Source organism: Oryctolagus cuniculus, chromosome 4 (genome assembly GCF_051225735.1).
Source record: "Oryctolagus cuniculus isolate XC-2025 breed Fujian yellow rabbit chromosome 4, ASM5122573v1, whole genome shotgun sequence".
Classification (NCBI taxonomy): Eukaryota; Metazoa; Chordata; class Mammalia; order Lagomorpha; family Leporidae; genus Oryctolagus; species Oryctolagus cuniculus.
In genome coordinates this window covers 123,655,207-123,670,329 of record NC_142870.1, presented here as the reverse complement: position 1 = coordinate 123,670,329, position 15,123 = coordinate 123,655,207, and the positions used below count along the sequence as shown (strand labels likewise).

At 46.4% G+C, this 15,123-nt stretch overlaps 1 long non-coding RNA gene across 1 annotated transcript; it reads left to right on the top strand.

Annotated features, from left to right (window-relative positions):
- The first annotated feature begins 493 nt into the window (after nucleotides 1-493).
- Nucleotides 494-1,441, top strand: LOC149127099 (uncharacterized). The gene is made up of 2 exons (XR_016232618.1): nucleotides 494-638; nucleotides 1,083-1,441. It is a non-coding gene; the product is annotated as an uncharacterized LOC149127099 (long non-coding RNA).
- Nucleotides 1,442-15,123: the final 13,682 nt, after the last annotated feature.

Below are 15,123 nucleotides of genomic sequence, written 5' to 3'. Positions count from 1 at the left end.
GAAGCCTCGTTAACACCGCGCGCTTTGGGCTAAGTCAAACTAAGCACCACCACGCCACTTATTATCGGACTCCGGCGACAGCTCAGTGGCCGCAAGCGCCTAAAAGGCCACCACAGACCGAGAGCAGCGGGGCTTCCCGGAGGGCTTCACCGTGGGGAAAGCGCCTGGACGAGGCCGGCCAGCTGGGGCGTGCTTTCCTTTCTACCAAACTCCAGCGTCGGAAGTGGGCACCTGCGCGTCCCCTCCAACTCCCAGGCCCGGCCGTTCTGCCGGCTTCAGGCGCTCGGGTCGCCACCGAACACACACGGCAGGCCTGGCCGCGGCCTCCTCCAACCGCTCACCGGAACGATTTCAAAACGGTCGAGCGGGAGGAGCGCGCCCACCTCGTCATTTCCAGGAAGCCCCGCCCGGCGCGCGCGCGGCGTGGGGGGGGGGGGGCGGACCGGAAGAGCGCTCACACGCCGGAAAGACTGCCCGGCTAGGCCCGCCCTGTGCTGCGGTCGACGGCTGCCTCCGCCGAGCAACCGCAGCCGGATCTAACTTCGTCCGCCTTCTCTGTCCGCCGCCTTCTGCCCATGCGTAGTCGTGACGCAGCCGCCCCCCCCCCTCCGTGGCCGGTGGCGCCGGCCTCTTGTGACGTAAGTAGCAGAACTGTAGTTAGTGGAGAGCCGTTGCCGGTTGTAGGGCGTGCCGGCTCCTCGCTGGACTGGAGGCCTAGACAAACGCATACGTACTCTCTTTTGTAATTTCCTGAAAGTTCAAATAAACCTTTAAGCTGTGCCTATTTCCTAATAAGGGTGAAAACGCGGGCACCCGTTATTCAAACTCACCACCACCTAAGCTGGGAGTTGTGCTTAAAGGAAACACCTGCACACGGTGTCGTTATTGAAGTTCGTGTCTTTGGAAGTTTTGAGCTGTGTTTTTACGTTCTCTATGTGTAATTGGGAGCAAGTCGGATGACATCCCCCCCCCCCAAATGACGATTTTGTCTATAGAGGCTGGGCTACCCACCAGTTAGCCTGGGATAAGCCACAGCCTGCTTGATGAAATTAATATTGTAATTTAGTTTCATTTCCATTTAGATCATCCAGGAGTGGCATCTTGAAAGGCTGGACACGGCTGGGTGCGTGCATCTGGCAGAGTTTAAGAGGCACTTGGGTTGCCAGCATCCCGTATCAGTGTCTGCTCCCCACCCAGCTCCCTGGTACTGTGCACCCTGTGAGGCCACAGTGATCGCTGAACTACTTGGGTCCCTGCCACCCATGTTGGAGACCTGGATTGGGCTCCTGACTGCAGCCGGACAGGAGGCCTTTGTGGGCTTTTGGGAACTGAATCAGCAGAGGGGAACTCTCTGGTGCTTGCTGCTCTCTCCCTCCCCCCTCTCAAATAAATAATAACCACATTAAATTATATTAAAAAATAAAACAGTTGAAGAGTTCGGAGAAGTGGTTAATTAATTTGTAAACTTAAAAGTCCAAATGAAAACGTGTCTAATAGAGAAAATAGACTTAGAGCATCAAAGGCTTTGACTGCATTTTACAGATGATGAAACAGACCCACGATTCCTGTGCCTTGCCCAAGAAGGGAATTCAGGCCACTGCTTTCACCATGCCAACACTGTCCACTGTGAATAAGGTGATCCTAAGAACCCATTACGCTCGGGCGTCTGTTGTCTCTTCTCTTGCCTTTCTCTCTCACTTGTCCTTTTCTTCCGTGACCTGTTTTTGGTTTCCTTCCTGCATTCCACTCTTGTCTGTCTGCAGCCCTACCCCTCACCTCGATTTGCTTCCTCTGTCTCTTTAATTTTTATTTCCTTGATTGAGCCAGCCTTTCCTTCCTCTCAGATGACCATAAAACAAAATGGAGGAGCCAAAAAAGTTTGTTGGAGTGTCTAAGGTCAAGACTACAGCAATATAAACATTTTTTTTTAATTTAAAAAAAATCTATTTGAAAGGCAGAGTTAGAGAGGAGAGACAGAGAGATCTTCTTTCCACTGGTTCACTCTCCAAATGACCATAATGGCTGTGGCCAGGTTAGGCTGAAGCCAGGAGACCTGAACTGCTTCCAGGTTTCCTAGGTGGGTGCAGGGGCCCAAACACTTGGGCTGTCTTCTGCTGCTTTCCCAGATGGAGTAACAGGGAGCTGCATCGGAAGTGGAGCAGCAAGGTCTCGAACCAGTGTCCATATGGGATGCCAGCATCGCAAGCAGAGGCTTAACCTACTGTGCTACAATGCCGGCCCCAAGATCTTAATTGTTTTTCTGCGTGTGGTTTTAGAATTGGGCAGCACGTAATTCTGTAAAGTACAGTAAGTACCCTCAGGGGCTGAGCAAAGGAGACTGATTTTATAGACAGAAAAGGCTTGAGGAAAAAGCACAAAGAACAGACGCAGATTGGCCATTTCCAAGTTCTTTTCCCTGTAAGGCAGGAACGGGGAGACAGAACATGGCAATGTAACTTTATTAGTGTCACGTCACTTCAGGTTGCTTTTTTGTAAGGATGAAAGCAGAGGGAACTTCACGATCATGCCAATTGCTCCTGGTCCATTTGGGAAATGTGGGTGTCATCTCCTCGCTTCTCTGAAGGTCAGATAGCAGTTTGGTTTTTGCTTTGGTGACATGGAACTTCAGCATGAAGGACTCCATTTTGATTTGTAGTCCAGTATGTTGGGGACTAGTGTGGGAGCCTAGTCCAATACAGTGGTCCTGCAATTTTTACTCAGCAAAGGTGATTTTCTTGTTTTAAGGTTTTCTTTCAGTAGCAGTTCACATGCAGATAGATGTGTATATACAAGATTTCCTCTCCCTTAGGTGTTCAGTGGAAGTAGGAGAGTGTATGAATGGTGAAGAAATGAGAGGAAGAGGCAGAGCAGATAGGAGAGGTAGAAGAAGAGGAGGAGTTGGAGGAGCAGGGTAGCTGATTTTTTTAGATTCAGGAATAGAAACAAATAAACAGAGGTGATTGAAATATTGCAAACTGAATTTTACATAATGTAGCTGTGTGTTTTTTTTTTTTTTTGTAAACACTGATGGTTTCATTTGGCTTTTCTTCATAAGTTCTATAGAATTATACTCATACTTGTATAATCATATAAATGATGTTCATCAAGAACTGAAGGCAAGGGGCCGGCGCCATGGCACACTAGGTTAATCCTCTGCCTGTGGCACCGGCATCCCATATGGGTACTGGTTCTAGTCCTGGCTGCAGCTCTTCAGATCCAGTTCTCTGCTATGGCCTGGGAAAGCAGTAGAAGATGGCCCAAGTCCTTGGGCCCCTGCACCCACATGGGAGACTCGGAGGAAGCTCCTGGCTCCTGGCTTCAGATAGGTGCAGCTCTGGCTGTTGCAGCCATTTTGGGAGTGAACCAGCGAACGGAAGACCTCTCCCTCTGTCTCTCCCTCTCCCTGTCTGTAACTCTACCTCTCAAATAAATAAATAAATAAATAAAATCTTTAAAAAAAAAAAAAAACTGAAGGCAATAACTCAACTGCACGTTTTCCTGAGTCGGGCTCTATGACCCAGCTGTTCAAAGCATGAGTGAATCCAAAGTTCAAAGCAGGACTGGTGCAACAGCGAGGATGCCGAAGTGGACACAGGTGGGGTCTGAGCACAGAGGTCGCTGGCTAGCGACCTCTGATGAAAAACCCATCAAGAACAGGGTGGCTTTACCCCAGGCATAAAGGTAAATACATTGGATTTTTGATTTTTTTATAGAGTTCCTGGGATATTTCTCTTCATACTTTTCAGGACATCCATGTGCGAGCTTTCATTCTTTCTGTCTTTGACAAATATTTATCAACTGATCACAGCAACTGATACAGAGGAACTTCCATCCACCACAGACAAACCACTCCAGTCATTACCCTAGCTCGTGGTAATCGCCTTCATTATTCTCAAAGCCTTCTTCAAGCTTCGTTATTGGCATTTCATCCAAATGGGCAGACTCACCTTCCAGCTGGTACTGGCCACGCAAGTCGGCCCCCTGGGGCCCCTGCCGTGTGGTAGTAGGCCCCATGTTTGTGGTTGGGGCACGCTGCCCCCACGTGTGTTGAACACTGGGTATAGGAGATTCTGGTTGCCATGTTCATCTGCCCCACGCCCTCCTACCCCCGGACTTAGTACACCCATTAACACAGATATTTCAGATATTTGCCCTAATCTGTTTTGGGTATTGTAACAAAATGCCAACAGTTTTCACAAATCTGGATGTCCCAACATTGAAAATTAAGATACCCTGAGATTTGGCGTCTGTTAACGGTCTGCTTCCTCATAGACAGCTGTCTTCTAACACTGATCTCTATGATGCAAAGAGTGAGAAGTCCTCTGTAATGCTCGATTCTAAGAGCACCAGTCTCTTCCATGGGGGCCTCCATCACCATTTCCTAATTACCTCCCAAAGGCCCTACCTCCGCCGCCGGACTTGCCGGTACTCGCCTTGTCCCCCTACCTCTGCTCCCCTCAACTCCAGCTGGGCCAAGGAGACGCCGTGCTCCTTTCAGTAATAAGGTTTCATTAGGGATAGGGCATCTTTCAGAACGGAAAGCACAGATACAGAGTGCCCAGTCACTTAGACAGGAAGAGACCAGGGTTACATGGTTGAGCGGAGAGAATACAACTGGGCAGGCCAGGCGGTCGGCTCTGCAGAGGGCAGAGAGCTGGGCCTAGCTGTGGTTTCTACAAAATGCGAAAAACAAACATTTCCAATCAGTCCCTGCACATACATCTGTGCTGCACTACTCAGATGATTTATGCTTCTTATAGACATAAACCTGTAACTTAAACTGCACCGGAAATAATCATGTTGGTCCACTGTGTATTCAGTAACAAAGTATCATGGACTTCTACTCTGAGAAGTAATAATCTATCAGTGTGTCCAGACTACTCTGCCACCTGTAGGCTCTTAGGTGTGTCAACAGTTGTTCTAGTTCTGCTGTTGAGTGTTGGTTATCCCTACTCTGGGAACCAAAGCACTCAAAGTTACTTGCTTCAGATTACAGGCCTCCAAGAAGGCTGGATTGCTGCTGCTGCTTCCAATTCCCTAGTCTCTGAGTGAACATGTTTAGTAATAAACAACTAGTATCTAACCTAAAATGAATAATAAAACTCACCAAAATATACTAATACAGGTTGCACCTCTCTAAACCAAAAATCCAAAATCTGTCAAAACCTGAAACACTTTGAAGCTGTGTTACTCTGTATCATTCTCTTCAAAAAATTCTACCTTCTGGGAGGGTGATTTTTTTTTAAAGATTTATTTATTTATTTGAAAGAGTTACACAGAGGAGAGACAGAGAAAGAAACAGAGAGAGGTCTTCCATCCGATGATTCACTCCCCAGTTGGCCACAACGGCTGGAGCTGCGCCGATCTGGAGCCAGGAGCTTCTTCCGGGTCTCCCACGTGGGTGCAGGGGCCCAAGGACTTGGTCCATCTTCTACTGCTTTCCCAGGCCATAGCAGAGAGCTGGATTGGAAATGGAGCAGCCGGGTCTCAAACCAGTGCCTATATGGGATGCTGGCACTTCAGGCCGGGGCATTAACCCACTGTGCCACAGTGCTGGTCCTGGGTGATTATTTTATATCTTAGAAGTAAACCATAAGTAGGGAACATGGATCCTATAAAAGTAGAAGCATGAAGCTTGCTTATTCTTAGGAGCATTTCATGTATTTGAAAGATTTTATTATGCTTACAGTATACAATGTTTTAAGAACAAAAAAACCCAATATTATTGAGGTTAATTTAATTTTTCTACTTTTTAAGAAAGATTATTTATTTTGAAAGAGTTACAGTGGGAGAGAGAGAAAGAGAGAGAGATCTTCCATCCATTGTGAAAGATATCTTCCATCTGATTAACTCCCCAACTAACTGCAGTGGCCTGGAGCCTCGAATTCCATCTGGGTCTCCCTTGTGGGTAGCAAAAGTCAAACTATATGGGTCTTCTGCTACCTTCCGAAGCGCATTAACAGGGAGCTGGATGAGAAGTGGAGCAGCTGGGGCTTGAAATGGAGCTCCAGTATGGGGTGCTGTAGGCTGCGGTTTAACCCACTGCATCACAATGCCAGTCCCAATATTAGTCTTTAAAATATCAGCAACAGTGTTAACAATTTTACTGCTATAACTGAAAAACAGACATAAAAGATTGTTCTCACCAGAAAAATACTGATCCAGCTCTATTATTAGGAAACTTGAGAATGTATTTTATTAACATCAGCGTTCTTTGGATAAATTTGAAATGAGAGCAAAGGGCAAGATTTACCAACTTTATTCGTCTTATAACTAAGCTAGATCTTACAATTAACAGTCAGTGAGCAGAAAACATTAGCAAGGACTTAGCCTTTATTTGTTTTATTGCTCTGATGCTGTCATAGAAAAAACAAGTGAAACAATATGGATGTGTAAAGATTATTTCAAATTATTCTGGAAAACTTTTACCTCAAAGTATTGTGAATTTCCATTCTTCAGATGACTGAACTGTTCTTTTTAAAAAAGATTGATTTATTTATTAGAGAGAGAGAATCCTTCATTTGCTAGTTCAATCCCCAGATGACTGCAGTGGCCAGGACTGGGCTAGGCTGAAGCCAGGAGCCAGGAGCCAGGAGCTTCATCTGAGTCTTTCACAAGGGTGGCAGGGGTCCAAGCACTTCGTCCATCTTCCACTGCTTTCCCAAGCCATTAGCAAGGAGCTAGATGAGAAGTGGAGGAGCCAGGACTCAAACTATCACTCATATGAGATGTTGCCATTGCCGATAGTGGCTTTATCTGCTATGCTACAATGCTGGCACTGATTGGACTCTTTTTTGATAATGAAGCTGCTCATTCCTATTGATATAAATGTCTTTGACCTACCATACTCAGTTATTATTTCAGCATAGCAAATTGGCCCAAATTTAGCATCTTTATTTTTTGAAAGTCAGATAGACACAGAGGGGGCTAGCGCTGTAGTATAGTAGATTAAACCTCCATCTGTGGTGTTGACATCCCATATGGGTGCTGGTTCAAGTCCCTGCTGCTCCACTTCTGATCCAGCTCCCTGAAAATGGCCTGGGAAAGCAGTGGAAGATGGCCCAAGTTCTTGGGCCTCTGCACCCACATGGGAGACCTTGAAGAAGCTCTTGGCTCCTGGCTTTGGATCAGCCCAGTTCCAGTCATTGTGGCCAACTGGGGAGTGAACCAGAGGATGGAAAACCTCTCTCTCTGCCTCTCACTCTCTCTGTAACTCTGCATCTTAAATAAAAGTAAATAAAAAAGATAGACACAGAGAGCACTCTCATATACGGGCTCACATTCCCCATATGCCCACAGCCACTGGGGCTGGGCCAAGGCTGAAGCTGAGAGACAGGAATTCAACTCAGGTCTCCCACATAGGTGTCAGGAACACAATTACTTGAGCTATCATCTGCTGCCTCCTAGGGCCAGCACTAGAAGGAAGCTGGAGTAAGGAGCTGGAGTAAGGAATTGATCCCAGGCATGCTGTTATGGGATGTAGGCATCTTAACCAGTGACTTAACTGCATTGCCGATGCCTACTCCCAAATTTAGCATCTTGAAACAACAGTTTTAATATGTTCATGGATTTTGTGGGTGAGGAATTTAGAGCAGACATGGCAGGGATGGTTGATCTCTCGTTGAAGTCTCCAGTCTCATTGCTCTATCCGGGTTGGCTCAAAGACCAGGACAGCTGGCAGGAGCACCTACGCTTGGCTGCGTGTGTGGCTCGAGTTCTTTGTAGCCCAGGCTACTCAGAGTGCTTATGCAGTGGCTCAGGCTTATAGGCGTGTGTGGAACAGGACCAAGGCTCTGTTGCCTTATTGCCCAGCCTCAGTACCAGATCCCCATAACCCTATTGTTGGAAGCAGTCATAAACTTACCCATATGCAGGAGACATGGCCATAGACTTCCTCTGCCTCTTTATGGGAGTAATATCACAAAACTTGCATTCATGATTTATATCTGCCATTTGCTCTATATCCAACCCTCACATATTTGTATTCAACTCAAGAGTGTCCATTAGATATTTCCTCAAAGTGAATATAAGATATTCATAGAATCTCCTACATGAGGTCTGAGGCCAATGAAGGCACCGTGTAATGATTTTTCATTCTCCCAGGAAGCAGATGGAATTAACAGACGGTGGCTGCTGTTTAAAAACAAGGTTTGCCAGTATCTGTGTGCCCCTTCCAAGAGATGGGCTATATTTCTACAGTGAGAGAGAACATGTAATCATTCCCTGGTGAGATCCCTTTTATTTAGAAATCATGTTTGCTTGCTTGCTTTGCTGTTTATTATTTGGATCTGTAAGTGTCTGCAAACAGACTGAAAAGAAGCTTGCTGGTTGATATTTCAAAAAAAGTAGTTAAAACATCCCAACGCTGGAACTAAGGCAAAGTAAGGGAGACACTTGCTTTAGTTGCAAAATGTAATGGGTGAAAGATGGGGAGGTGCCCAAAACTCAGTAATCAAAATAAATGTTTTCATGCAATACTTTAGAAAATCACATTTGATGCCAAGCATCTATAATAAAATATCAAAATTTTACATAAAGATGATATGTTAGTTTCCTAGGGCTGCTGTAAAAAAGTGCCTGGGGTTGGGTGACTTGGACAACAGAAACGATCCTCTGTATCCTCAGTGGTTCTGGAGGTTACAGGTGCTCAGGGAGAAGCCTCAGCCTCTTAGCTTCTGGTGGTTGCCAGCATTCTTGATGTTCCATGACTTGGGGTTGTGATACCAATTTTCTTATTAACATTTCCCATATTAATAAGCCTTGTGGGTTCTTGCCATGTGTTCAGAGAAGAATTCTTAATACTGGCTCAAATAGACCAGGCAGCATGGTAAGTTTTTTTTTTTTTAAGGTTTTTATTCAGTGAGAGAAATGCATCAGAGAGTGAGGGCTCTATCTAAGAGAGAAGGGGATACCTGGATCCATACCGAACCAAGACTAGGCCAAAACCCATGTGCAGCAAGTGTTTGGTTAAGAGCAGTTACAAGAAGCTTATCATTGGCAGCAAAGGGAAGGCAGAGAGCACAGGCGGCCTGAAGGCCCCATGCCCTGAAAATGTGGGGCAACAAAGGTCCGTAATGGCAAAAAAGTTAAAAGAGCATCAAGAAAAAAGGGCCAGACCCACTGTGTTTCAGGCCTTTTATCCACTTCCAGAGGGGAGTGGTTATGTAGTCTGATTGGCAGGTGAGGTCAGGTAGGCAGATGAGATCACACAGGGGCATGGTGAAGGCATGGTCTTCCAGCTCACAAATCTAATCAATTTTATCCTATCTGCCTGTCTACATCAGCTGCAGCAGTCACATCTCTGCCTCCATTGACACAAGGCCTTCTCTATATATCTTTGTCTTCTAATAAGGACACCAGTCATTTGATTTGGGGCCCACTCTAATCCAACATAACCTGCTCTTAATTTAAATAGTGATATCTACCAAACCCTTTTCCTACTAAGGTCACCCTCTGGGGCTCTGAGTAGATGTGAAGTTTACAGAGATGCTGTTCAACACTACAGACAGGATCAGTGTTAACCAATTTTTCCTTTTGCCTTGGGATCCATTGTGGCTTAGCATGGAGTCTTCCTCATTCTACTCTAATCCCCAACAGTTTCCTGTTCATACTTGTGACAGGCAGAGGTAGTAAGCATGTTTTGAGCAAATGGACAATGGATGACAAGATCCTTTTTAAAAAAAAAAAAAAAAAAGATTTATTTGAACGCGTTACAGAGAGGCAGAGTGAGACAGCGAGAGCAAGAGAAAGAGAGAGAGAGAGAGCACTTCCTTCCACTGATTCATTTCCCAAATGGCTGCAATGGCTGGAGCTGGGCTGATTGGAAGCTAGGAGTCAAGAGCTTCTTCAGGGTCTTCCATGTGGGTACAGGGGCCCAAGGTCTTGGGCCATCTGCTGCTGCTTTCCCATGCCATAGCAGAGAGCTGGATTGGAAGTGGAGCAGCCGGGACTCAAACCTGCTGGGAACCATATGGGATGTTGGCTCTGCAGGCAGTGGTTTTACCTGCTGTACCACAGCACCAGCCCCAAGATCATTTCTTAGCAATTGGCATGGGCAGGCCATGGCCTGGTGCACTGCCAGTCTCTCAGCTCTGGGCGTAGGACTGGAAAGGCTGCTCTGTGACTTCTTCCAAAGAAGCTTTGCCCACTCACCTGTTTCAGGCACCACAGGACCATGTAGGGACTTCTACATATTCTTCTGCTCATAGGTATCCCAACTGGCTTGCCTAAATACATTTAAAATGTAACTTGTCTCTTACTGAAGCTTCTGTGTCTTCTGTCTTTTTCACTGGCACACGCATCCACCCTGTCCTCCAAAACAAACTCTTGAGAAGTTGACTCAACTCTGGTTTCTCCCTCTCCCCCAACATGTTGTCTAGTTCCCCCTCAGGGTTAATTCTGGGTCACCATCCTCTGCCATGATCTTCAGGCCTTTGTCAGCGGGTATCAGCTGTGGGTGTTGTGTCTATCAGGATCTCACAGAAAGTAAGATCAACCGTGACGGAGTTGCATGTTTAGATACTAAGTGTATTCTGACTTAGACAGGAGAATGGTCGCAGATAATCTGTAGATGTCAACATGACTCCACATCATGCTTTAGTTTTGCTCAACTTGGTGACCTGAGGCAAATTCCTTCTTATTCTCTCACTGTAAATGCCGCCTTGCCCTTCTGGCTATAACAGAGACCCCTGCTCAACCTGGGAACACCACTCCTCTGCAGCCCTCTCACAGTGCCCTAGAGCAAAGCAGGATGGGAAGCCCTCTTTTCTCTTCCTGGTCACTTCTGGACACCCCCCCCCCCCCCGCCCAGTTCCCATCCATCCAGTTTTCAGTCTCATGTCACATTCTGCTCCTCCGTAATGCAGTTATTTATGAACCTCCTGACTTCTTCCCCTTGAGTTTTTGAAGATTTTTTGTGTCCAGTCTCCACTGCCATTCTCTGAAGCATCTTGATTTCAATCCCCAAACAGATGATCTTCCGGTAGCCAGGCTTCATGGTTCCTTGATGTCCCCTCTGCGGTTGTCATATCCTCTCCCCTGTGACAGCCACTCAGCTCCCATGCACCTGCTGTAAACTTGGTCATACTGAAACCGTTTTGCTTATTAATATTTCCCAAGATTAATAAACTTCATGGTTTCTTGCTACATATTCAGAGAAGAATTCTGAATACTGAGTCAAATAGACCAGGCAGCATAGTAAGGGTTTTTTTTTTTTTTTTTAAGGTATTTATTCAGTGGGAGAAATGCATAGGAGAGTGAGGGCTTTATTTAATAGAGAAAGAAAAGTCCATACCAAGCACAGAGCAGGCCAGGAGCCACATGCAGCAAGTGTTTGGTTTTGAGCAGCCACAAGTGGCCTAACATGAGTAGTGAAGCGAAGGCAGAGAGAGCGATTTTGGGGTGCTTCTTGCCTTTTATATGCTTTCCAAGGGGAAGTGGTTGCACAGTCTAATGGGCAGGTGGGCATTCAGGTGAGATCAGGTAGGGGCATGATATCACATGGGGGCATGTGGAGGGCATAGTCTCCAGCTTACAGACCTAACAAGTTTTATTCTATCTGCCTGCCTATATCAATACCATATCTCAACAGTAAGCTCTATCTCATGCTACCACCTCCAATCTTTACAGCTTACTTTTTCTAGTAGTTCTTTTCCTTCCATGTTGTATTTTCACTATTCTCTCTCTTTTTTTGAAAGGTTTATTTATTTATTTGAAAGTCAGAGTTATACAGAGAGAGGAGAGGCAGAGAGAGAGAGAGAGGTCTTCCATCAGATGGTCCACTCCACAATTGGCTGCAACGGCCGGAGCTGTGCTGACCCAAAGCCAGGAGCCAGGAGCTTCTTCTGGGTCTCTCACATAGGTGCAGGGGCCCAAGGACTTGGTCCATCTTCCACTGCTTTCCCAGGCCATAGCAGAGAGCTGGATCAGTAGTGGAGCAGCTGGGTCTTGAACCAGTGCCCGTATGGGATGCTGGCACTTCAGGCCAGAGTGTTACCCTGCTGCACCACAGCGCCAGCTCCTCACTATTCTCTTTACCTCGTTTGAACTCCATGGTCTGTCCCAACTCTCAGCTCCCATCCTGAACCCACTGCAAGTAGAGTAGCTGCAGAAAAACACACAACCACGACAACTAGGTTCATGCTTGTGACCCCAAATCAGCTGAACCCTTAATTTCCCTGGAACATTCATGCTGTCCTGGACAACCCTTTAGATAACAAACATAGTATCTTGGATAACCAGTTTTAACACCTTCCTTTCTTTCTTCAGACTATTAATACCCTTGCCATCCTAATTCTGTCAGTTTCCTTAAGAAAACGGAAGTGATGCAGATAGAACTTTCGTGACTCCCTCACTCTGTCCTCCACCCTCTGCATCTTGTACCACATATTCTGCCTTCCCCAGTGTTCTGTGGGTGGACTGTCTATACTCTTAGCTAAGGACAGTGCCTTGTTGTGTGCCAGGAACTCTTCGCCTGCATTTACTCAAGGTCGATGAAGCAGCAAGTGTTCCTTCCTCCTGTATGATCAGCTGATATCAGTAGAAATTGATCATATGTCAGTCCATATCATAATTATTAATCAGTAGATTTTTCTCATCAGGACACATTCTCTAGCAATTAAAAAACAAGCCTCTCTTTTGATCTCATAACCCCTCCAACTACTGCTTGATTTGTTTTTCGTTCATTCACAGCAAAACACTTCTCCATCCTCCAATTCCTCTTTCTGTTCTTTCAAACTGAGTTTCACCCTTGCTGTGCCACCACACCTGCTCCTGTCAAGGTCATCGTGACTTCCACGTGACTGCTAGATTCTCAAACTTCACCTTTCCTGACCCATCAGCCCTTGTGACACGGTGGCCTCTTGGTTTTTACCTATGTCGTTCCATAATCTATCCTCAACTGAGAAGCCAAAGTGATCTTTTAACATCTGGATTGGCTTTCTCATTCCTCTGCTAAATAAACTAAGGCTAAAACCTAATATCCTTATCCTGTCCTTAAGGCCTCTTGGCAACTCTGGAAGTTTCTTTCTTTTTTTTTTTTTTTTTTTTTTTTTTTTTTTTTTTTTGATAGGCAGAGTGGACAGTGAGAGAGAGAGACAGAGAGAGAAAGGTCTTCCTTTGCCGTTGGTTCACTCTCCAATGGCCGCCGCTGCAGCCGGCGCACCGCGCTGATCCGATGGCAGGAGCCAGGATCCAGGTGCTTTTCCTGGTCTCCCATGGGGTGCAGGGCCCAAGCACCTGGGCCATCCTCCACTGCACTCCCTGGCCATAGCAGAGAGCTGGCCTGGAAGAGGGGCAACCGGGACAGAATCCGGCGCCCCGACCGGGACTAGAACCCAGTGTGCCGGCGCCGCAAGGTGGAGGATTAGCCTGTTGAGCCATGGCGCCGGCTCTGGAAGTTTCTTTCTTGATATCTGCTAGATCTCTCCCTCCAGACACACTGGCTTCCCAGCTGTTAGTCTAGTGCATCTGCATATTTGGAAGGCTCTGGACTCAATTACTGTCTCCCTCCCCACCTTCTCCCCTTCCACACTCATGACCAGAATGTAGATTGACTCTGGCAAGGAGGTAGCCTCCTTATTACTGAGGGGTGCTAAGAACTGTGTACACAGTAGCCCTCACCCAGTGTTTGTTGAATGACTGGAAGAGTGTCTTGCTCTGCCCTGACAATGTGCCTTCTTGATTGTTGTGCTGCCTGGCCTGGAATGCCCTCCTTCCACCTGCAAAGTATCCATTGCTTCAGTCTTAGGTTTGCTGGCGGCCTAACATGTCTTCCTTCCTTCAGCAATATTCCTCCTGTATCACCCATGCTGGTGAGTTTAAATGTATTTAACTACTATGATGCCTCTGACATCCCTAAGACAATTCATAGTGACACAGTATTTTTATTTTTTAAGATTTATTTTTGGGGCCAGCGCTGTGGCTCAGCGGGTTAATGCCCTGGCCTGAAGTGCCGGCATCCCATATGGGCGCCGGTTCTAGTCCCGGCTGCTCCTCTTCCAATCCAGCTCTCTGCTATGGCCTGGGAAAGCAGTAGAAGATGGACCAAGTCCTTGGGCCCCTGCACCCACGTGGGAGACCCGGAAGAAGCTTCTGGCTCCTGGCTTCGGATCAGCACAGCTCCGGCCATTGCAGCCATCTGGGGAGTGAACCATCAGATGGAAGACCTCTCTTTCTGCCTCTCCTCTCTCTGTGTAACTCTGACTTTAAAATAAGTAAATAAATCTTTTAAAAAAAGATTTATTTGAAGTCAGAGTTACACAGAGAGAGAAGGAGGGAGAGAGAGAAAGAGAAAGAGAGAGAAAGAGAACGGCCGGAGCTGGGCTGATCTGAAGCTAGGAGCCAGGAGCTTTTTCAGGTCTCCCATGTGGGTGCAGGGGCCCAAGGACTTGGGCGATTCTCTACTGCTTTCCCAGGCCATAAGCAGAGAGCAGGATTGGAAATAGAGCAGCCGGGACTTGAACCAGCACCCTTATGGGATGCTGGCACTGCAGATGGTGGCTTTTATGCGCTATGCCACAGCGCCGTCCCCGACACAGTATTTTTAAACATATAATCTTTATTCAAATTTACTCAACTGTTCTGGCAATGCCTTTGCAATCCTTAAGCTATTTAAATCCAATATTTAATCAAGTATCATGCATTATCTTATTTTTAAAATTTGCTAAGTGTTTTATGCATCTAGCACTCATTCATGCCCATAATTTCCAAGCGAAGAGAAAAAAAAATCCCTCTCAGCAATGTCAAAGCAAGGAGAAAACCTGTCATTTCTGTTTTTTTCCCTTGTCAACGCCTCTCCCGGAGTCTCTTCCTGCATATTGACCACTGTGTATTATGGGATGGCGAGCTCTGGGTGTAACCTGATGGCTGCACAGCTCCTTGGCAGTGGGCTTCTCACTCATATCCTTGCTTAGGGCCCACTTGAGTCTTTCTCTGTCTTCATTCATTCCCTTGTTTGGGTGGGAAAAAAATCCTCTTTTAGCTTCTTGGGGAAGGGTGCATTGAAGGTGAAACCTCTATTCTGCCTGCCTGTGCCATAAAGTTGGGTTTGGTATAGAATTCTAGGTGTAAAATAACATATCCTAAAATTTTGAAGGTGTTGTTGTATTGACTTAGTTTCCAGTG